We start from the raw sequence: 23,118 nt of genomic DNA, 5'->3' as shown, positions 1-23,118 counted from the left end.
ATGCAACACCGCAAAGGGATAGTGTCAGAGGGGAAGAGGGAAGAGACCCACCGTGGGCATCGAAATGCAGTGGGAGTGGGAATGAAATCCCAGCAGGTGAGTGGCAGCCTGCCCAAACTCATCCTCATCCTCTCCAGAGTGCAGCTGGGGAAGGCAGAAGCTGGCACGACCCACCTGGGAATGTGATGCTGCAAGCCAAGGTCCATGAGAACAGAGCTGGAGGGCAGCTGGTAACCCTACTGTGCATCATTTTCTTTTATTTCACTGCTTTACTTTGTCATCTTCAAACAAAACCCCCATGACAAGTTTTCCCACCAAACACCTTCTGTAAGCCTTTGCAAATGTGCAGGTTTGAAACAGAGAAAGAACAAGCCATGCCAGGCAGGGTCAGCCATTCCCAGTTAGGACATGGGCACTTCAGAGGACACACAGCTTACTCCAAAGGCTGCAGGTGTGGGAGCCCGGGGTGTTGAACAGAGCCCTGCTCACACAGCTCCAGCAGCACTTCCCTTGCCAGCCCTGTGCCTCACCAACGCAGCCACACCTCAAAAACAAACACCTGGATTCCTTCATCTGACCTACAGGACTGCCTGTGTGTTACAGAGTTCAGGAAGGGACAGCAGAGACACTTGGGAAGTGTTTTTTTTTTAAATTAGCTGGTTTGGGGAAAGATGCACATCGGTGTTTGCAGTATAATCAGTGACAACGCTCTGGCTGGTTAAACCCTTCAAATAAAAGGGGATTATTCTTCAAACACTGATGTATCCTTCAACAAGGACCACCATTAAATTGCTGACAAATTATTCCCCTACACAGCACACATTACAATGTGAGGAAACACTTCCAAGCCCAGGCTGCAGCCGTGTGTTGGTGCAGGGAGACAGGAGCAGCCTGGCACAGCAGCCAGATCCCAGAGCCTGACACATCCCATGGCTTAAAGTGAGGGAGAGATGGTCACCAGGCCACCAGCCACAACACAGAAGTCTCCTGCAGCACCTCCCTCCCAGCAGACCTTATCCTGAGTTTTCTGAGTGTCGTTTTTTTACTTTGATATATTTGTTTGACGCATTTCAAGTGAGATATTCCTAATTCTGTATGATGGAAAGTGATTTTTAAAGAAATGCTGTGATTTCCAGATGAAAACATTCACTCTGTGATTTAGAGGAAAAATCCACAAGAGATCATGAGCAGAGTTTCCCAGAGCTGATGGGGAGCAAGAGCCCCAGGGCTCTCCTCACCCCTTTTAGACACCGAGCACAGAACCACAGAATGGTTTGGGTTGGGAGGGGCCTTAAAGATCATCTTGTTCCAACCTCCTTCCAGGGGCAGGGACACCTTCCACCAGACCACGTTGCTCCAAGCCCCATCCAAGCTGACCATAGTCTTGGCCAGCTCATTTTAACCTACTGATGCTTTGCAAAATGTTTTGAAACCCTGAAATAAAGACCTCGTAGTAGTATAATGAAAAAATCTTGTATCATCTCTATGGGGAGCTGAAACTCCCTAACACTCCCTTTGCACAAAGTTTACATTAGGAAAAATAATTAAACAGCTATTGGACTGATTCTGTGCCTGTTCAGCAAATATCAGTACCTTGGTAACTTCCTTATGACTTTACGGAGTTTCCTGTAATTCCCAGGGAATTACCAGTGTTTCTACACTTCCATGCAGGTTATTTCAGGGGTTTGGGTCTTGGCTTGTGGCACATGAACATGGCATCACTCACACAAGCCAACACCTGCACAACTCCCCAGAGCAGACCTTAGCTGCTGAGGGTATCCAAGATTTCAAAGGATGGTCACTGAAATCACAGGCAAACATCAATTTGTTAGGGAAATGCTGCTCCAAGTGTCCTTTTCCTCTGCACCAGCCAACAGGGAAAGAAAAGGTGTACCACGGAAACTCACAGGAGGGGTAGACTGGATAGTGGGAAGGAATTCCGCCCTGTGAGGGTGGGCAGGCCCTGGCACAGGGTGCCCAGAGCAGCTGTGGCTGCCTCTGGATCCCTGGCAGTGCCCAAGGCCAGGTTGGATGGGACTTGGAGCAGCCTGGGACAGTGGAAGGTGCCCCTGCCCATGGCAGGGGTGGCACTGGATGAGCTTCAAAGTCCCTTCCCTCCCAAATCATTCCATGGTTCCCTGAGTCTGTGAAGCAGGGGTGACTCTGCAGTGGCCATGAGCTGTGGGGCGGCTGCCCCGGACTTTGGGGTGCACAGACCTGAGCAAGGGGTGCCCGCCCAGCTGGCACCATACCTCCTCCTGCTGTGGAGCAGAGGAGCCTGAGAGGAGCTCAACAGGAGAGAGGATGGAGGTCAGGACTGACTGAACATCTCAGCTTTACGTGGTATGCATCTATCCCAGGAAGCAATGTATTTTTTATGCCTTTTTTTTTTCTTCTATCTGCTATTTTCAAGTCCCAAAAAAGCTACAGGACACGGAGCATCGTTATGCACACCACAACCTGAGCACAGCAGGCAATTTTAACATTTCAGCTGCATGCACAAAACCCTCTAACACATGTATATTTTATTTGATTTACTGCAATACTTTTCCTCCATCTCTTGAAAGTAATTTTTCTCTAAAGCGTAACTGCTTAATTGGCAAGTGTACAAAATATAATTACACTGCATACAAGTTACAATATTGCTTATGGGAATATCACTGTTGATGCATTCTGCTTTGTGTTTAATCTCTATTAAGAGATCTGTGTGAAAATAGCAAGGTACTCTTGATCTTATAAACATGACATGTAGTTCAGTCATTTCCCTGCCTACCCAAAGCCCAAACAAATGCAATTGAAAGGCAACAGAGAATTCCTGGGCTAGCTTGGCATGTCCAAGTTAATAAAATTCTTACATTCTCCTCTAAAGAAAGTGCAGTCCACAGGACACTTAAAAAGAAAATCCCCAACCTCTCCAGGCTGAGGTTTGTCACATCCATTACACTTTGAGACGACAGAAAGACGTGGCACATAGGAATACATCGCTCTGTGTGACAGCTTTAGGGGGGTTTATTACATTCCCCACAAGGACCTTTGCAATCCCATCTTTTACAATGAAAGGATAAAGAAGTAACACAGCGACGTGGCTGACTCGTGCCAGCGCGGGGAGCAGTGCCTGGTGCTTGGCACAGCAAAACCTCCCACCCTTTGTGCCCCTGGCTCTGCCAGCCAGGCCAGTGCAATTCCCAAACTGCAGGAGGATGTGTCAAGGGAGGGTGAGGTTGGCTATCAGGAGAAGGTTCTTCCCCCAGAGGATGCTTGGCACTGAACAGGCTCCCCAGGGAAAGGGCATGGGCCCAAGGCTGCGTTTGGACATCTCAGGGATGCACAGGGTGGGATTGCTGGGGTGTCTGTGCAGGGCCAGGAGTTGGACTGATGATCCCTGTGGGTCCCTTCCAGCTCAGGAGCAGCTGTGGGACCCTTCCACCAGCCCCAGAGCAGCTGCCCATGCTGTGAGCACTTACACCTGTCTGTAAGGCACACGCAGGAGGAGATGCCCTGTGCAGGAACGGGTCTCACTGCTCTGACAGACACCTACCATCGGCATGGTTTAAGTGCCTTAAAGGTTTATTTCATCTGCTTGAGTAATGAGATTAATGTGATGTTTGTTTGTTTAAGCTAAATCATACAAAGCCAAACATCTAAACGTCCTTAATTCGTGGCATTAGCCCAGGCTGTGTTACCATGTGAGCCCATCTCACTGTCCTGCTTTTAATTGCACCAACAAATTCCCGCTTTGCTCCAGGTCCTCTCCCAGAGGTCAGACAGCACAGGGACACCTCAAGCAGACAAATAAACCAATCAACATTGTCACTTTGACATTTTACCACACTGCTTGTTTTCTCTGCCACTGTTTTTTAACATAGTTTACTTCTACACCTAAAAACCCAGTGTAAACCCAGCAGATACAGACCTCTGTGTATTTATTTTTAAATAGAGATAGACATGTACCTCTGTGCATAGATACAGGAGTAGATACACAGGTTTATAGGTGTCTATAGGTATATACAGATACACACACATACAGAAGGGATATGAAACAATGTTCCTGCCATAACAGCTCCTGCATACTCAAGCACCACACGGACCAGAGCCCAGTGATCCCACAGACCTCACCCACGAATGGTGGATGAGATGGGCAGATCCATCTGCAACCCCACCTAAAAGCAGAGTAAACCTGCAAACCTCCAGCTGTACATTCCCACTTCAAAATAAAAGTAAACACGCAAACAAACGCATTGCTTTTGTACCTACCACTACCCCAGCACTGTATAATTAATGTTTAAATCTAAATTTGATCTGTTTTGATCAGTTTTCACTCTTCTACTCACAGGTTTCCCAACAGGGATAGAGTTATTTCTGATGCGCCATGGTCACCAAGAGCTGGCTGGGAGTTTGAGTGAGTTCTGCACAATTAGATACAGCACATGACTTTCAGAAAAAGGAATCCTCCCTCAGTTCCTTCCTGCACCTAAATTAACTCTCACCTGACCCAGGTATTAACCACAAAATGGACCAACACGGCCCCTGTGAACTTCTCACCCTGTGCCTGGTGTTGATACAGAGGTAGCTCACCCCTATGACAGATACAAGGCAGTTTTTAAGGAAATGGTGGGAAATGAAGAACCCACCTAAGCACTCAAGATCCCATCCTGCAATCTCCACCTTCAGACAGAGGGCTCCTCTCTGCAAGTCACCCTCTGGAAGAAGATCTGTCATGCTGGTGCTTGGGCTCTGCAAACCCTTGGATGCTCTCATTTAAATGATGGGCTTTCATGGATTCTGAGGTCAGAAAAAACCCCCTTGATTTTCCAGCCTGACATACTGCACACTAACTTACCTAAATCAATCCCTGCTTGAGCCTCATTCACTCCAATGAACAAACATCCCTGAATTTGGCATTTCCAAAGGTGGACAAATCACCAGCACCTTCAGCAGCCTCTTCCACCACCATCACTGCTGAAACCATGGACCTTAGCTCTATTCTTTCCCTGGCTTCACCTTCCAGCTTTCAGGTCTTGTTAAAACTCTGCCTGCTAGGCCCAAGAACTCTTTATTATTCAATTTATTTTCCCTGTGACAACACTAATTCCCTTAATTAATTTACCTTCCAACACTCTCCTGGATTAAGTCAGGCAGACGGAGGTCCTGGCCCCTTCCCCAGCCATCTCTTCCCGGCCCCTTTGGCATTCCCACAGCCCTCCCCAGCCCCTTCTCAACAGGCAGCAGGGACAGGGTGGCTGCCACGTCCCTCCCCCAGCCTGGCAGCCACCTGCCAGCGCAGACAAGGAGCACACAAGACCTTTGGCCATAATATCACATTAGTGGTGCTGGCTCGTGCCTCCTCGCTGCCCCACGAAGACATGATTTCTCCAGACAGCATCCTGGAGCTACGGCCCGAGTTGTTTGCTCTGAGATAGAGGAATTTACAGTTGGCCATCTGAGAAATATTACCTGCTCCTAGCCAAGCAGTACAAATTGCTGTCACCAGCAGTCACTCCTGTTTGTTATTTACCACTCTCCCAATCTTGGTGACATTTCAAGCTCCAGCTGCAGTGACTCTCTGCCTTATCACAGCTTGCTCAAACATTAAGCAGTGTGAGGACAGAAATGGGTGTTCAGGGAGGCTTCTGGAAAGCGTTGTTTGGAAATTATTCCTGGTTTTACCATGGGATTTTGAGAGCTGACACTCTCAGTTCTGCATACCCCCAATCCAAACAGTACTGCTGTACCAAGCTGCATTTCTTGCTGAATTTTAAGGAAATAAACCCCCCTCAGTTACTTTTATCAATCCCATTCATGAGCTCTTTAAGTGAAAAGAGGGAAGTTGGTTCTCAAGGATGTGCTGCCCCCAAACCCATGCCAATGGGAACCGAGTGCATTGCCATCCTGCCTCCATCATCAAATAAATCCTCGGAATGCTTGCCCAGGGCTCATGTGGAGCTGACAGGTCTGTGGTGCTCAGCCTGGCCCATTTACTGCTTTTCTAGAATAACACAAGGTAAGCATTGCCACAGCTCACAGGAACTCTTCAGTAGTTCAAGACTTAGTAAAAAATTCACATTACTGCCTCAGTTTACTCTCTAAACCTCTTCAACGAGAGACACCAGGGCTGAAGCACAAAAGTCTGACTACAGCAGTGGCTGCTCAACATTCAATTCTACCACAATATTAACAGGGAATAAACATATCATCACTTTTCCCCATCAAAAAGTGTAATATTTATGATTTTTCTATTAACATCATGTTAATTTGCTCCGGTTCCTCTCCCAGAGGTCAGACAGCACAGCGACACCTCAAGCAGACAAATAAACCAATCAACATTGTCAGTTTGACATTTTACCACACTGCTTGTTTTCTCTGCCACTGTTTTGCAACTCCAGTGTTCCACCTGCATTATCACCTCAGAGAGGAGAAAATAAAACTAAAAAGCTCCAGATGTTTATTCCTGGTTCTTAAAAAAACTGTAACCCAGTTTTATTTCTAACATCTTACAGTACTGTTTGTTGTTCTCATCACTACCAGCCACAGCTTCCCTCTGCATCCCTTTCCCCTTCCCTCGAGGTTTGATTTCTGTTCTCTGCTATTGATTCCCCTCTCAGGCACTTGGGTGTGCAGACATGGACTGAATTGGTGCACCCCAATTTGGCATCCAGCACCTTAAAAAACCCAGAACCCCAGCTGGAACAGCAACAGGTGAAGGTGGCACAGACAAGCAGAGACCCCCAGCCAGATTCTCCCTCCTAACACATCATTCAACTGAATTTTTTTCAGAAACAAACCACAACATGAATCAGTGGCCACAACCTCACTGCCTGTGGCTAGACCAGAGTGAGATCTCATCCCAGCAAAGAGCAAAGCTGCAGTTGGCACAGGTATCCCAGTATTAAGCTTTGGGACATCCTAATTCCAGGCTTAATGTTGCACTGTACCATTTTAGTATGAAAAAAGGGAAGAGCTCAAACAAGTGGCAAATACAAAATCTACACGAGATTGTGCTGCAGGATCATGAAACTTCTGAGAACTATGAGAACATGAAAACTAATGAAAAGGGGTTTTTTCCACATACTGAATTGAAATTAATGTCATCCACAACTAATCGCAGCAAAGCTTAAGGCTCTCAACTTTTAAATGTAACAACTACTATTTACCCTAATTACTTTGCTTAATTTACTGATTCCTTCCAACATCCCCTCTCATGGAAAACCTGGTTTTCAACATAAAAATGACAAAAAACCTGACACTTTATGACAACTCTACAGGTACCATCAGCACCTCTTGTATTTGGCCTCAAAGATTTTTTTAAAGGGGAATTTATTTGCAGGGTTTTCCCTCCAGCTAACACAAATAAAGGACTTCCCCACACTCCTGTAGAGCCCATCACACCCCAGGGTGTGACACCCACTGCCTGTGCAGGAACCAGCCGTGGGATTCATTGCTGGTTTTGCTTATTTTCTACCCCAGCAACGATGTTACCAGCTCCAACACCGTGCCAGCTGCATGGAAAACTACTGGATTTCCCTCTCTTCCCTCTGCCTCTTTTGGGGCTGATCCTGCACTCCTTGTACACCTGCTGCTCTTCCCAAAACCCAAGAGCATTTCAAAGGGGCTCATCCATGCTCCCAGCCAGGGTCCCTCACACCTTGCAGAACCACAAATTATAGTTGTTACAGTAATAACCAAAGGCCAGGCTAATTTTGGAACATCCTACAATTTTGTGCCAACCTCTCCAGCACGCAAGCTCCTCTTTTTTCAATGTGAATGGATTGCTAAAAAAAAAAAAGAAGAAGAGAGACAGCATCCATTACATATCTGTTATATTTAGCAACAGAGAATCCATCTGCATTATTCCTGGTCTCATTAAAGACTTGGCTCCTTGTAAATATTGTGTCTGTAATCCCCACGTTCTCCCTCCGCTCAGTGCTTCAGGGGTCTATTTCTGTAATAATTGGTGTGTGTTGTTGCACAGAAACAGTGGCTGAGTGTCTGTCAACATTGCACAAGTCAATGTACACAGCAGCAACCGCAGCACAACTCCTGTGGAAATCAGCTCCACGAGGTTCCTACAGCACCTCCTCAGAAAACTCGCAGCCAAGGAATCCTGCACTCTACACCTGGGCCCAAAAAATGGTGGGATTTGGTCAACTTTGATTCGGCCACCGTGGTGGCAGAGATCCCACACTGCTCCAACTGCTGGTGGGGATTAGGGAGAGGACCTGAGTGAAGCAGAGTCCAAAATTCAACAACGAAGCAGGTTTCTTTTAGCCATATAAAATCTATATCCATCAGGAGGGATGGAAATTAGCCCAGGAAGAAGCAGGGCAGTTACTTTCAGCAGGACCACTGTTTTTTACTGGCTCAAAGGATACATTAAATCACTGCTAGATAAGGCTGGAGGAGCAAATCATTACTAATTAATATCTACAACTGATGCATTCAGGTTACTTGGGTTTTATTTGAATCTTACAGTAAAGGCCCAGAACAGATGGGACTTTATGGATGCCTGTCGAGATGCCCACCTTGATCCACCCTGGAAGACCATGTATTTGAAAAACAAGGCTGAATTATCCCAAATAACCCTGTCATGCATGGACACACAGCTCCCATCAACTGTGGAGCAGGGGGACCCTGAAAGCTATTCCAGGAACTGTCCTCCCCTGGGAAAACCACAGAGCAGGGATAAGCATTCAGGATGCCCCAGAGCATGCTCTGCTCCTGGCTGGGATTTCAGGATGGGCTAAAAACCCCATGAAAACCCCCAAAATTGGCAACCCCGCCAGGCAGCAGCAATGATGACCTCAGGGAAGGGTGGGTAGGTCCATCAAAGTTGATTCCAACCATGCTGAGCCCTCTCCACGACTGCTGAAGGGGTCTGACAGCAGCTCCTTACCCACTCCCTGGGAGCTACACACATCTCCCCACCGGATAAAACATGTGGAACACTCAAAACCACACCACCAATGGGAACGGAGGCAGTGACACACACAGCACTTCGGGGCATCCTCTGCAGCACCACAGCTTTGGTGTTTTGCCCCAAACACTGCCCTTGTTCCTCACCACGCTTCTCCTGACACAGGACACAATTACAGACCTCAGACCAGGCAAAGCAAACTCCATCCCACCCACACTGAACTCCAGAGTGTGCAGGTGCAGATGCAAAACTCTGGTTCCAACAGGTGTTTTTCCCCTCCAACTATTCCAGCTGTATTTCTTTTTAATAATCCCATGGAAGTTCCAAATAATATAACCCAGGCTCTCATAAATCACAGCACATCCCAGGAAGTGCTGTTTAAGGCAAAGCTGGGTGGAGCTTTGAGCTACTGGGTGTACTGGAAAGTGTCCCTGTCCATGGCAGGGGTTTGGAATTGGATAAGCTTTAAGGTCCCTTCCAACCCAAAGCATTCTGTGATTCTATGAAAACATTACAGAGCAAAAAAACCCCCACAAGCTTTGGCAAGAGGGCCCCCATGACCTTCCCACAGAGCGCTACTGTGCTCCCCCCTCACCAGATCAAGTCCAACAAAAAGCAAACTCCAGTGTTCCACCTGCATTATCACCTCAGAGAGGAGAAAATAAAACTAAAAAGTTCCAGATGTTTATTCCTGGTTCTTAAAAAATTACTGGGGCTAATGGTGCAAGAAAGGGGAGTGCACACTTATAAAGCACCATTGTAGGACTAAATAAACGACACTGATTCTTCTGTGCTCTGTCACCAAAACTCCTGCTGACTTCACACAGAATGTTATGTGGTGACTCCCTGGTAAAACGCTAAAAATCCTGGTCTCCTCACCACGATGGAGCGGAGCAGAAGGAGAAAACACACGGGTGGCACAATGAAAAGATTTGGTTTCCCTGACCTCGTTGCTGCAGAGGATGGTCATGGAATTTTTCATCCTTTCACCTAAATCTTATCTTATTTTGTTTGGCAAAAGAGAAGGAGGAAAAAACCCCAAACTATGGGAACATGGCATAAGGAGTGACAGTTGGCCCAGAAATACCTGACCACGACAAACTACATTCTAGAATTACATCTTTGTACCTGGGTGTGACAAACTGCATTTGAAATTACATCTTCCAGCACCACAAACAGCAGTGAGGAAAACACCAGTTCCTCCCCAAAACAACTGTGTTATCCCAGTAACCAGAGCGAAACCAGCAGTGACTTGCCAAAACCTCCCCTCCAAAGTTTCAGTGCTTCCTGCAAGAGGGGAGACCAAAAATCACCTTGCACCACCTGTGAGCCCTGACCATTTCTCCTTTCTTAGTCTATAATCTAAATGTCCTTCACAGCTGGGGCCAGGGGTCTGAAAAAACCCCCAATTTCTAGGGTAGGGGTAAGTGATCAGCCCAAACTGAAGAGCTGCTAACCAGCAGCTCCACTCTCCACTTCTTTAACTTACTACAACCAGAATACAAAGCAAAGACAGGAATACTCACTAGATCTGATGTGGGGAGTAAATGTGACACCCATCAGGTTTTATGAGACAGCATCACCCACCAGATCTTAACAAAACACTTGCAAATTGCCAGTGCTGTGTTCTGAGCAGCTTTTCCACTTCTTAAAACATGAAGCTTCTTTCAATTCCCACAGCCAGTAAACAGACCCAAAAAACCCAGGGAAAATTAACCTACCTTTTCCAAATGGTTGGGCAAACCCAGATTCAGGGTTTTTTTTTCATTAGAATATTTCATTCTTGCCAGACTCAGCTGAACTGAAGAAGTTTTATTTGAACTGCAGCCAGCCTGATGGATAAATCAACTTTACTGGCCAAAGGCTTCAGTATGTTACTTCCAGCTCGTGCCTGGGACCTCATACTTTGAGGCTGATGTTTTTCCTGACACAAGGAATATTATCACCAGGTCCCAGTGACAAATCTCTGCACCAAAATGCCAGCGTTAAAGATGACAATTTGTGCTACAGTTCTTGCTGTGGGGAAATTCCTTGGAGTGTTTTCCATCTAGGAAAAGCAGGAGTGGAAAAAGGGCACACTTTTGCCCTCGGAGGAGCGGAGGGGATGAGAGGGAGCTGTCAGCAAAGGGGGCTGTGGGGTGGCAGCTCCGCGGGGCATCACACTCCAGAGCCACCCTGCCAGCCAAGCCCCAGGATGCCACATGGGCTGGAAAACCTTAAAAAGAGGGAAAGCTGATGGCAAGAAAACATCATCTATGATTTGTACACTCTAAAGCTGACAATAAAACCCTGGACCAGGGAAGCATCTCAGTCTGAAATTCTAGGAGAGAAAGGAAAAGCCAAATGCTCCTGCAATCCATGTTTCTAAACACAGGAGAGTGCCACCACTCTAACTGAACTACCTTATTTTCTGTTCAGCTTCAGAAATACTTGATTATAACTTTTAAAGGGAGAGATATTTTGATTGCCCATGACTGGAAAGAGCTTGGATCAAGTGAGGAACAGCGCACAGCCTCCAGATGCGCCCGGGTTTGCTAACGATGAAAGCCAGCCTCTGTCCCCGCTAATGGCTAACAGGTGGGTTTCACAAACGCCTCCAAAAATAAAAAAGCTCCTTTCTAAAAATACCACCCTGGATTCACAATGCCAGATTTTCCAGAAAAATACTGACGATAGCTGACGTTTCCCAAACAACCGCTTTTATGGGAACTTCGGGCTGCCCTTGCAGCAGAAAGTTTTGCGAGGCAAAGAACACAAATCCTTGTTTAAGACTCGAGCCCCGTGGACGGACCCATTCCCTCAGCCAGCTCCAGAGCTCGAGCACAAATCAGCTTTATGGAAGTAACAGATTACAGAACACATCGCTACAAATATTTTTTTTTTTTTTACTAGAGGATGCGTAATTGAAATGTCTGCGATCCAACAATCACCTCTGAATTCATAAATACCTCATAGTATTCCAAACACACTCTCCTATAATGAGACCGTCTTCAATTTTCCTTGGTAAAGAGACCTTTAAAGAATGCTAAAGCAGGTCGGCGCCCTTATGCACTGATGGAAACAGGAACAAAAGCATTTTGTCACCAGGCATCTCGTCTATCATTAGTTTCCCCACTCCGCTTAAACAAACCTAAAAGTACGTGCCTTTTCTTCCTCCCTCCTCCCCAAACACCCGCAATAACTGCGATTTCATCCCGAAGGAAAGCCACCATCTGTATGGAAACAAGGGACCGTTACCCCGAACCGTCACCGCCGATCGGTTCTTTCCTGCTCCACTAATGTTTTTTAAAACACAGGATTAAAATGTCATCCCATCCCTCCCGTTCAAGGGAGCCGTGTGTATTCCTCTCCTCTGGTCACGGTATACTTAATCAAGTGTGAATGATTAAAGTACTTCAATTAGAGCTACGTACATTCATTGCAGGCAATTCAAAGGCAGCGGAGAAGTGCAGCTGAAAGAAGAAATTACTTCTACTACTTTGAGATCTCCATCTCCTACTTTCCTCCTCCCCAGCACAGCCAGAGCCCTGGGACCCGGCAAAGTACCAGGCGCTAAGCTCCAGCCAGGATTTACCTTGGGGGCACGTCCCTCGGCAGGACAAAAGGCTATTCTTTCCCCCTCAGCAAGTCCGGCAAGTTGGGGGGGGGGGGGGGGGGGGGGATGTTATTTTTTTTTTTCGTGGGGTGAAGGGGTGTGAAAAGAACAATCTCAGCGCCTAAATCCACGCACCCCCTCTGATTTTCCATTCTAGTGATACCAGGGAAGGGCTTAAAATATCCAAATCGAGAGGGGAAAATATATGTAATAAATAAATAGTGGGGAAATTATTTTGAGCTCTGGCGGCGGGGGGTTGGGGGGTAAAAGGTGGGAGAGAAGGAGCGAGGCGCGGCCCCGCGGACACCGCGCACCTCCGCGGGTTAGAAGCGTGGAGAGTTGCTAAGTGACTGAGGGGCGAGCGCGGTTATTTAGGAGTAATAAAATAATTCTTAAAAAATTAAAATTAAAGAAAAAATTAAAAACACTAAAACCATTATTTTCCCGGAATAGACCTAAAATTAAAAAGGGAAAAAAAAAAAAAAAAAAGGTAATAACTAAATACACTCATCTTCCCCCCCCCCCCAAAAAAAAAAAAAAAACACATTTATAAACGCAGCGCAAGGCGGCGGCTGCTCCGCGTCCCCTGGAGCATCGGCCGCGCCGCACCGCGGGGTTCCCCCCTTGCCCAAACTTTCCTGCCGCCGCCGCCCCGTTAATCCCCCGGCAGATGTTGTCGGCGGCTCTCGGCACTAAGTAAACAATGCGGGGCCCGGCACAACAAAAGATTTCCCACTTCACCCCGCCGCTCCGCGCCCACCCGCGCAACTTGCGCGGCCGCCTCCCACCACCATCACATTTCCACCCACCCTCCCCTCCTTGGGGTTTTTTTTTTTGCCTCCTCTGTCCCCCTCGCCGGTGAGATTGACTAAAGCAAAGATGTCCTCGCTTTTCCCTTGTCCTTCTCGCCGGGAAGCGCAGCCGCCGCCGCTCCCTTACCTGCTCCCGGCCGCCGCCAGCCCCGCGCCGCTCTTCACCGCCGCATCCCTTCCCGCATCCACCGCCGGGCTCTGCTTGCCGGAGATCCACCTTAAAAACGCCACCCGCTCGCACACCGCACAAAAAAAAAAAAACTTAATCCTTCCCCCCCACCCCCCTTTCCCCGCTCTCCTGCTCCGCCCGCCGCCGCGCCGGGAGCGGACGGGGGCACCGGAGCCCCGCAGCAGCAGCGGAGAGGATGCTAATTGCAACTTGGGGGGGAGGGCCGCTCTCCCCCCCCCCCCCTTCTCCTTCCTCTTTTTTTTTTTTCCCTCCTTCTTTTTTTTCCCCTTTTTTGTTTGGTTTTTTTTTTTTTCTTTTTTTTTTTTTTTTTTTAAGCCAGAAAGTGCCCGGGCGGCGTTGGGCGGAGCGGCCGCTCCCCCTCGCCACGCTGGGTGAGCGGAGAGCGAGGAGAGGTAGAGGCTCTCACTGCCTCGCTTTTTTTTTTTTTTCCTTCTTCTTTTTTCCTTCTTCTTTTTTTTTTTTTTTTTTTTTTTTGGGCAATAGGCGGGGTCTCTCCTTGCAAACCAATGACACAAACCCACATGGACCAGCCTCGCCCCCTATAGATACTCTTCACTACAAATAGGCTCTCTCGGGGGATTAGTGGATCAGCTAAAGTACAAACAGACGCAGCGAGAAAGGGGCGGGGGGGCGGCGGTAGGCGCCGGGGGGGGGGGGGGACCGGCACCGGGACCGTGCGGGGAAGGGCAGAGGCTCGGCGGGGCTCCGGGGGCGCGGAAGGGGCTCCGCGGGGCGCGGCGCCTGTTGCGCTCGGCGGAGGGCGGGGGGGGCGCGGGCAGGGGCGGCCGCCGCCGCCGCCGCCTTTGTTCGGCCACCGGAGCTCAGCGCGCCCGGCCCGGCTCCGCAGCAGCCCGGGCACCGCCGCCGGCCCCGGGGGGACGCCCAGCCCGGCCCCCGCTGCCCCGCGCCCTTTGTACCGCGGCCCCCCCGCGCCGCGCTCATATCCCACCCGCCGGCCCCGCACCGCGGCCGGAGCGGATGCGGGGAGGCCGGCGAATAAAGGCCACCGGGGAATGGAGGCCACCGGGGATGCGCGGCCGGCGCTGTTGACATCCCCGAGGCCGAGGGGCTGCCACGTCCGTCCCCTCCGAGCGCCCAGTTTGCTGTGACCGGGGTGTGATCGCGGCGGGGCGTTCGGCTGGGTGCGAGATAACGAGAGCGCGCTCGGCGCGCATCTATTTGTATTTGTATTCCGTATTACCCCCGTAGATTTGGGAATTAATGTTTTGACAGACGTTCTTCATCTGCTTATCACAAGAATGTGGGCAGGTGGTGATCCCATCTTTTTGTTGTATAATCATCGAGCCTCCTGCATTATATATATATCCCGTGCTTCTCAATCAGCCTGGGAAACAGTACATTCCTTTCCTGCTCGAATAAAACCCTTGAACCAGCTCAATTGTCCATCACAATTAATAAGCGAGCTTCAGTTTTTGTGGATGGAATTGCACGGTTAAGGGCCTAAAGATCTTGATTCTTATAAGCACGTTGTATATCCTTAGTGGATGTTTACACCATGTCCATCATTTGTCCTCCCAGCACCTGCTGCCGGGGGCTGCTGCCGCTGTCCTGCAGAAGCTGAAGCCTCACGTGGCCTCAGCTCCCCAGGATTCCCCGTGGTGTCAGGGCAGAGATGGCCACAGCTGTGGCCACTCCGTGACGCCCAGGCTCTGCACGATGTGGGTATGGCCAGGCACCTCCACGTAGATTTTAGCAAAATTCAGCAGCTTTCAGCTGGAAGATGCATCTAATTCTGCACTTTTCCCTTTGGCAAAAGTCCCTCCAAAGGGAAAACTCTGCCTGCCTGGTGGAAACCTCAACATGAAAATCACCATTTCCGTATTACTGGGACTTCTTGGATTTCCTTTATCGGCAGCACTGCTAACTGTCAAAATATTGTGGGCAGCTCCTTTGCACGTGGAACGTGGGCTGCAGCAGATGGAGGGATTTGCACTGACCAAGGCCTTGCTCATGGCATTGCAGTGGGGAATTTTTTACACCACGACCCCCCCTCTCTCTTTGCCTTACCCAATTTGCTTTGTTAAACATTACATACACAATGTATGGGGGCGCAGGGCAGGAACACAGCAATTGCTTCTAATAAATAACCTTGAGTTCATGATGTAAACAAAGGCAGTGACATAAGTTGAGGCCAAGGACACAAATAATTATTTCATTACCAGAGCAATTAGGTTACAGGTTGTAAAGGAGAAAGCTCTTAAGCTACACATCTTTGAGTTTAGCAGGGGGCAATCCTCAGGCATGTGGATTTTTCTTCAAACTATTTGGATTGCGATCGAACATTCATCAAGTGTGAAATAGCCTTTGTAATGAGATGCTCAGAAAGAAGATACACACTGGGTTCAGTGGGAGGCCTGCAACGATGGGGTTTAACTTCAAATTGCAGCTTTTAAAACTTCCATTCAGCTGCTGTCCAACCTTGAAGGAGCTTCGGCTCCTCCAGTGTCTCACTGGTTTGTGTAAAATTCGATGTGTGCTCAGAGTGGGGCGTTTTGGCTTCCCAGAGCTTGGGAGCAGCAGTTTTGGAACAAGTAAAAGAATTAACAGCCCAAGAAGAGGATTGTTGTGCTGCGTGCGGGCACAGACCAGACCTTTCTTCTGGTCTCTTTCCTGTGGGTTGTTTCTATATTTTACCCAACTTCTGGACAGATGTTTCAGGCAGTAAGGCTGTTACTGAAAAGGAAGGTTTCACACATCTCTGAGGCACCCAACCTTATGGACTAACTGGGGGTAGCTGTGCTGATAATCCCTACTAGGAGAAGAATAGTCCTGGGAACGTAGCTGCTGAGGGATGCCTGCAAAGCAAAACCAAGCTGTTCCTCTATTCTAGTTATTTTAATCTATCAGTAGCTGTACTGAAAAGTTCTTGGTAACAATTAGGAAACAAGCCCTTCCAGCATCATTTTTTGTGAAATCAAATGAACTTTAAAAAATGTACTTCCTACGATTCCTTCCAGAATGAGAACTGGGTGTTTGGGGTGCAGGATTTACACGATGCCCCCTTTTCCCTGCCAGCCAGGGTTCACCTCCCTTGCTGGATAGCACTGCTTGCCCAGTGTTGCAGCTTTACTCCCTAAAATACAACAGAAAGTCTGCAGCCCCTGTGTCGGTACCAGTTCCATTTGATGAATTTGTAATTATTTTTAGTAAGGGATTACATGCTTCTCTTGTGAATAACTTGTTTTCTCTGAGCAGGGGATTCAGGGGAATGGTGATGTTGGGATATTGTTTCCTGACCCACATGCTGGCTCTGAGCAGCTGAGCGCCCGTCACACGAGGCTCTGTCAAGCAGGAGCACAATCACACTTTGCCTCTACACTTCACTGACACGTCAGCCTGGGAGCAGCACCTCCTGCTGCACTGGTATGGCTCGAGGAACTAAAAAAAAAAAAAAAAAAAAAGTAAATAAAATTTACAGCCTGCTTTTCATAAAGAGGTTGATTTGCAGATGCAAATGTGGGCCTTGATCCTGCAAAGACGATGCTCCTGTGTCGCTTTTATGTAGCGCGAGGAGTCACAGTGACTTCAGCTGGATGACTCTCAGTGCATAAATTTCAGCACCGGCATCTCCCTCCCTGCAGATTTAGAGCGAGTATCTGTTGACTAGAATAGTCCAGTTATTTTACTGCTCCGAGTGTTTGTGCAACTTAGTTACTCGGTGCTATGCAGGAACAGGCAGTCACAAATCCTGCCTCGATCCTTCTGAGCCGTGTTTGATCGTTAGAAATGAGATTTGGATGTGAGGAGCGCCGAGTATCCAGCACCAACGTCAATACCCCATTTATTTTTTACCAGTTTTTAAAATGTAACTCGTTTTGAGCAGATATGCTGGCTAGGTTGTAATGGATAATCATTACAGTAATTGAGAAGGTGCTCATGGTTTTTTTACAAATGGGTGGCAGGAAACACTTGTTTTCTAGAAATGTAAGTCAAGAGTTTGGTTCATCTGCCTGCAATACAAGTTCAATAAGCAGGAATATGGATACAGTGAGGCATGTTCCTGAAAGGCTTTTGTGAGTGTAAATCTGGAGAAATGGAGAAATGAACTGGTTTATTTTCCTCCGTACTCCACTTTGAATATTAGCACCCTACTTTAACTTTAAAATGCATTAAAAGAAGCACGTCCTTCATTTCACTCCTGTGACTGATGCAAACCAGGGATGGATTTGTTCCAAAATGTATTTGGTAAACTGCTCTGGACCTGAGCATTTAGAAGATGGGTTGTTTTTCTTACAGTTTTGATCTCACACCAGACTGACACGGGTATATAAGCACCATCAAGAACAATTACTTTTAGTGGGGAGCCAAAATTCCAACATTTGGTATCAGTCTTGTAAAAGTTAGTTCATCAGGAGGATGTTTCACATCACTTTTTTTATTATTTACTGTAAGGATGTCATCCAGTGTGAGGGATTGCACCGGTAGAAAAAAATTGCTGTTAAAGGTAGTGTATGATCTTAGATCAGAAGCTTCCCCCTCCATTTTAGGATCAGTTTTTAGAATTTAATTACTGTAACACTATTTTTTACACATTTAAAAGGTTTTCAATGCAGACTTGGAGTTTCATATTGTAACAGTAACTTAATGCAAGTGAAAAGGACTCATTCATGCCACAAGCTCTCAGTGGGAGCCCAGGGAAAGAAGGGTGGATGCATTTATCTTTTTTTTTTCTTTCTGGTTTAAAAGCACAGTGAATCTTGCTTGTCATCATGAAAAAGAAACCACCAAGGCAGGTTTCAGTGTGGAAGTTGCCAGGAATAACAGTTCTCAGTATTCCATGGGAGTATCTCAAGTGGATTCCTTACAGGAGATGACCCTCATTTGTCCTCTTACACTGATGCTGCCTTGGTGTTTGAGGTGCTGGGTCCCCCAGCTCTGATCCCACACTGCTATGGGTGGTCAGTGTGTTCTATAAGGGTCCTGAGACCACAAATCTTCCTTGGTCCTGCCCTTCCTGTGGGAGCAGGACTTGCACATCCTGGGCAATGTCCTGCAGCAGGGTCACGCTGGACTTTGAGCTCCTGCTTGGCAAAGCGTGGGTTATCTGCAGTCTGGGCAGAAACTCTCTCAGCTCTCCCTAATTTTGAAAGAAAACCAAGCCCACTAAAAAAAAAAAAATAGCCGTTTGTGCTCAGCTGCTGCTGCAAGTGCCTCCAGGAGCAGTTGGCTCCTCTGGGCCCCGGCCACGCGCTCCCAGCCCTCCCTGCCTCCTCCCGCTGCCAGCACCAGCATTTGTGCAGCTGCAAGGTGAAGTGGATCAGGGAACAGATCCAGCTGAACACTAATCCTGGGGAAGAGGGGGGGGGGAGTTTAAAAAAAAAAAAAAAAGCTTATTTTCAGCTGGATCTGTCGCCCAGGCTGGTTCTGCCTTCAGCCTCGTGGGACACGTGCTCTCACCAGGAGAGGCTGCAGCGGGAGGAAGGAGCAGCCGGGGCAGGGGGAGCAGGGCTGGGTTTATGGCAGCGCTGGTTACGCTGCCCGAGGAGCATTTGTCAGGCTATGACCTCGTGTTAATGTATTAACTGTGCCCGTGCCCCATGCAGCGGAGGTGACAGCGCTGGGCTTTCACTCCCAGAACCATGACACTGCATTCTGCAGGATCTGGGGGAGAAAAGGCTCTGGTGGAGTTCATGTTTCTCTTTTAAATACAGGGACATGGCTGTGGTGGGGAGACAAGCGTGGGTTCACAGGGATCAGGGTACCCACACACATTATCGGAATTTATTAATCCTCTCCTGGCTTCGACTGCAGCAACAAGTGGGCTGTAAGACCAGCAAAACACCTGGGATCCCCTAATACAATATATAAAACAATTTAGTTCAACAGTACATTGATCGTAATGGTAGCAGTTGTGTTGCAATCTGGGCTCGGCATCGTACTTTCCTCACATCAAATTAAATATAGATTTTGACCGATTTCCACAAAGTCGCACAAATTTAGGGGCCGGGTGATGTTTTACATAATATGTTGGTGTTATCCCTTCTTGGTAAATTTATTCCCGTTGAGAAAGAAAAGGAGTTCCATGCTGAGAACTCTTGAATTGAATCGATGATTAGAACGAGGCAATACATATTACTTCTGCCCTACTACAGCCACTGAATTCAAATCGGTGGGAAATTCTCAAATCCATTTCCCTTTGCAAACATGAGCAAAAGGATGCCAACATACAATAAAATTCTCTTTTCATAATCCTGTTGTGGGGTTTTTTACCCCTGCATGTGTGTGAAATCATTATGCAGAACTGTTGGGCTATATTTATTCCCATTTTCTTTGGTTTATATTCTTAAACAAGGAATTACAAGTCTGGAGAAAAGCCTCACAGAGTGCATGCACATTTGTACCCCCCTTCCATAAAACATCTTAATGTCATCGCTGCATGAGCAGAATTGTTCTGCTGATAGAACACAGGGCTGATGTTTAATCTTTCCAGGAAAGTTTAATGAAAGGTGCTTGAATCAATCTGTCTGGTTTAAAGTTTGAAGGGCATTTGGATGCTCTAATTTGATGTATGTGCCAGGTGTTTCTAAACAAATAGTAATCAGATAAAGACACTTCCTTCTCCCTCTCCCTTATCATGGACTTCCTCAACCTTTACCTTCCATAAACGCCAGCTTGTTTCAATGGCCTCTGCTTCCAGCATCCTGTAATATCTTAATGGGGAACTCTACAGCACCCAGCCTTTAATTCCACAGTTTTTATTGTTTTGTAAGCCAGTTATTGGGAGACTTAACACTAGAATGTCAACAGAAAAGAGTTTGGTTGCAAAATGAAAGGGTGGACTGTGCCTTCCAGGCAGTGTGCTGCCTTCTGGGATGCTGGGAATGTCCCTGCATGGGCATTGCTGGTGTTTGGAGGGAAATGTGGGCTTGTGTTCCTCAGCCCCGACTCACGACACCTTATTGTATCTGTCACTCACTGTTTGAATTACAGTCATGCCTGGGGCATCATCTGAGATCTGTTTGCAAAGGAGCTGGCCAAAGGGGGTATGACAGATGTCTCTAAAACCCTCAAGGGTGTGGGAGAGGGAATAGGGAACAAGGATGTGCAAATTCTTATAACACAAGAATACATCAAATCACCATTACGTATCAGATTTTACATCTGAGCATCTTTCCCCGTGGTACAAAATTAAATAGTGCATCCAAAATACTGTGGAGCCAAATCACATGATGGGGCTGAAATAATCTTGTGGGATAGAGGTCCATCAGGGGTTACTGTACACAGCCATCCAGGCACGGTCTCTGGGATCATGCTGCTGGCTGTTGGAAGCTAGAAGGGATATTTCTGTTTCTCAGAGTTTGCCCTGGGGCATCCATCGTGATCCATTAGAGACAAGGGCTGGATCCAGCCAGCAGCTCTGACCTTGTCCTCCTTATGCTGGCTGTCTTTGGGAAGATCATCCCAGTTCCAAAGCACCTGCAGGCTGGTGAGTCAGAGAGATATCTGGGGAGCAGAGATGCAGTGGCTGGCGCAGAATCCCTGGGCAGGGCAGGAGAAGCTGCTTCCTGGCCAGCATCCTCCTCACCAGAGCCTGCAGTCTCCCATGCTAATTAGGAACTTACTGGCATAAAACTGAAGCAGTACAGCCCTGCACGAGGCCCTCCAAGGATTTCAGTGCCTGGAAGGCATAAGTTGCATTTCATTGATAGTACAATTGTGTCTTAAATCTCTCTGGTCACCAGAGATGTAGCAAGCATGGTATCAGCTCGGGAGGGAGTGAGGGAAATGCAGATAAGGTGGCGCCCGTGGATTGCCAGGTGTGATGTAGTGTTGGTAAACAAGTACAAGGGGGCCTGACATGGGTGAGCCTTGTACCCTCCACTGCCATCCAAATAACCCAGGGCCACTCAGCACAGGCTCCTGCGACGGGCACCATCACCAGGTGGGACTGGCACTGGACCTGACCGGGAATTTAAAGAAGGAACAGTGTCCCAGAGGTCTGCTGGGTATTTGAGAGTGATTCCACACATGCATGGGCAGCAAAGCTACCTGCACTCATCCTTCCAATTCTGCATTTTGACTGAGGGGTTTCTTACGGGAAAACAAAGCCCCACAGCCAAATCTCAGCCAGCCCTGCCAAAAGTTGCTCATTGCCAGGTTAATTCAGAACCACAGAATCACAGAGCAGTCCGAGTTGTTGTGTGAGTTGAAGCAAAGGACAACCCACCTGAAAACAGAGCCACTGTCACAGCAGTGACTGCTACAGAGAGGATTTCTGGGTTTTAAACTGAAACAGTTGTACATTGGAAGTCCTATTTTGATATAATTACACTGGTGTAAACATGTCCTGTACCATCTTGCTTATTTTCCTTTCCAAACTGGAAGAAGCTGCACTGGTGTCTGCACTTCTTTTAGAGACTGAATTGTGTCCCCGGGAGGATTTTTGCTGCTTTAACAGCAACTTTATCAAAGCAACAGACCTTTGTGGTGAAGACCAGTTCTTAGTTTCTAAGTAAACATTTTCACTTTTTAGTTGGCAGTAAACAAGCTGTAGGAATCTGATTCTTTAAAGAGAAAGATAAAAGGCGCAGAAGATCTGGTCTCTTACATTCCCATTTCCTGAATAAACTTCAGAACACCGCCGCCAGAGAAATCAGACAATGATTAAAGTTTGAAAAGACCTCTAAGATGCCTTCAATCTTCGCCATTAAATCCCCAGGAAACCTCAGTGCCCAGGATCTGTGGTCAGAAAAAAAATCTCCAAAACACAGAGACAGGACGGATGCTCCTGTTTGTTCCAGTGTCTTTGTGAAAGCACGTGGTGCAATCAGCTTTCTGCTGGGTCCTGCCTTTTAGTACATAAGGTCTTCTCTCCTGGTCTAGGGGAGGTTCCAGGATGAGAAGTTTCTGATCCTGTTCTGTGTCACGTTTTGAGAAGCACTATGTATTCCATGGTGACAGCTAATATAATATAATGTAGTATAATTAATATGACAGGTACCAACTGTGTGTTGATTATGATCAATGATATATTACAGGTACCAGCTGTGTGTATAGACTGTTCTGGTTTGGGATCTTTCCTTGTCTGGGACACATCTTTCTTTTCCTCCTGCTTCCCAGTATGGCCTCTGCTCCATCCCTTTGTATCTCCAAGGTTTTGGTGAGTGCATTCAGTAGCACGATGAAGAGCCCTGGGAGGTGCAGCAGTACTTGGGTGGATATTGGAGGTACAGGCCAGTCTCCCAAACCAGAATTCCATGCAATTCTCTTTCCAAAGCACACATTTGGATGTGACCATATCCACAAACAGGCAGCAACAGGGACAGCTGCTCTCCTTGGGGAAGCAAGCAGAAGTCTTCACTAGCCAGGCTCAAACACTTTGACAAGTGAAGAGGATCTTTCAATTGCCATTGATGCTGTTTTCTAGGGAAATTTTAGTTCATTTAGTGAACCATCTTACTTAAAAGTCAGGTACCTAAAGCTATAGGGGCTGAGTCTGGAGTGATTCTTGTTGAGAAGCTGGGGAGCAGCAGCAATGCCCCTGCGCTGCGTTGGCTCTCAGCAGTGTGAGCAAACAGGAGTTTTATAAACCACAAATGCAATGTGATTTCCAGATAAACTTTTCTTTGTTCCTCTGAGAAGTCTGTTG

The 23,118-nt window shown here is 47.5% G+C and overlaps 1 protein-coding gene across 1 annotated transcript in view; it reads right to left on the bottom strand.

Annotated features, from left to right (window-relative positions):
• The window catches only part of CTBP2 (C-terminal binding protein 2), a 132,874-nt gene extending 119,337 nt beyond the window's left edge, over positions 1 to 13,537 (bottom strand). The window contains exon 1 of the mRNA XM_048311981.1: positions 13,446 to 13,537. The gene's annotated coding sequence lies outside the window, so the exon portion shown is untranslated. The remainder of the gene's footprint in view (positions 1 to 13,445) is intronic.
• Positions 13,538 to 23,118: the final 9,581 nt, after the last annotated feature.

This window comes from Corvus hawaiiensis, chromosome 8 (genome assembly GCF_020740725.1).
Source record: "Corvus hawaiiensis isolate bCorHaw1 chromosome 8, bCorHaw1.pri.cur, whole genome shotgun sequence".
Taxonomy (NCBI): domain Eukaryota; kingdom Metazoa; phylum Chordata; class Aves; order Passeriformes; family Corvidae; genus Corvus; species Corvus hawaiiensis.
Note: the sequence above shows the minus strand (reverse complement) of the source record. Positions and strands in the feature narration are given on the sequence as shown.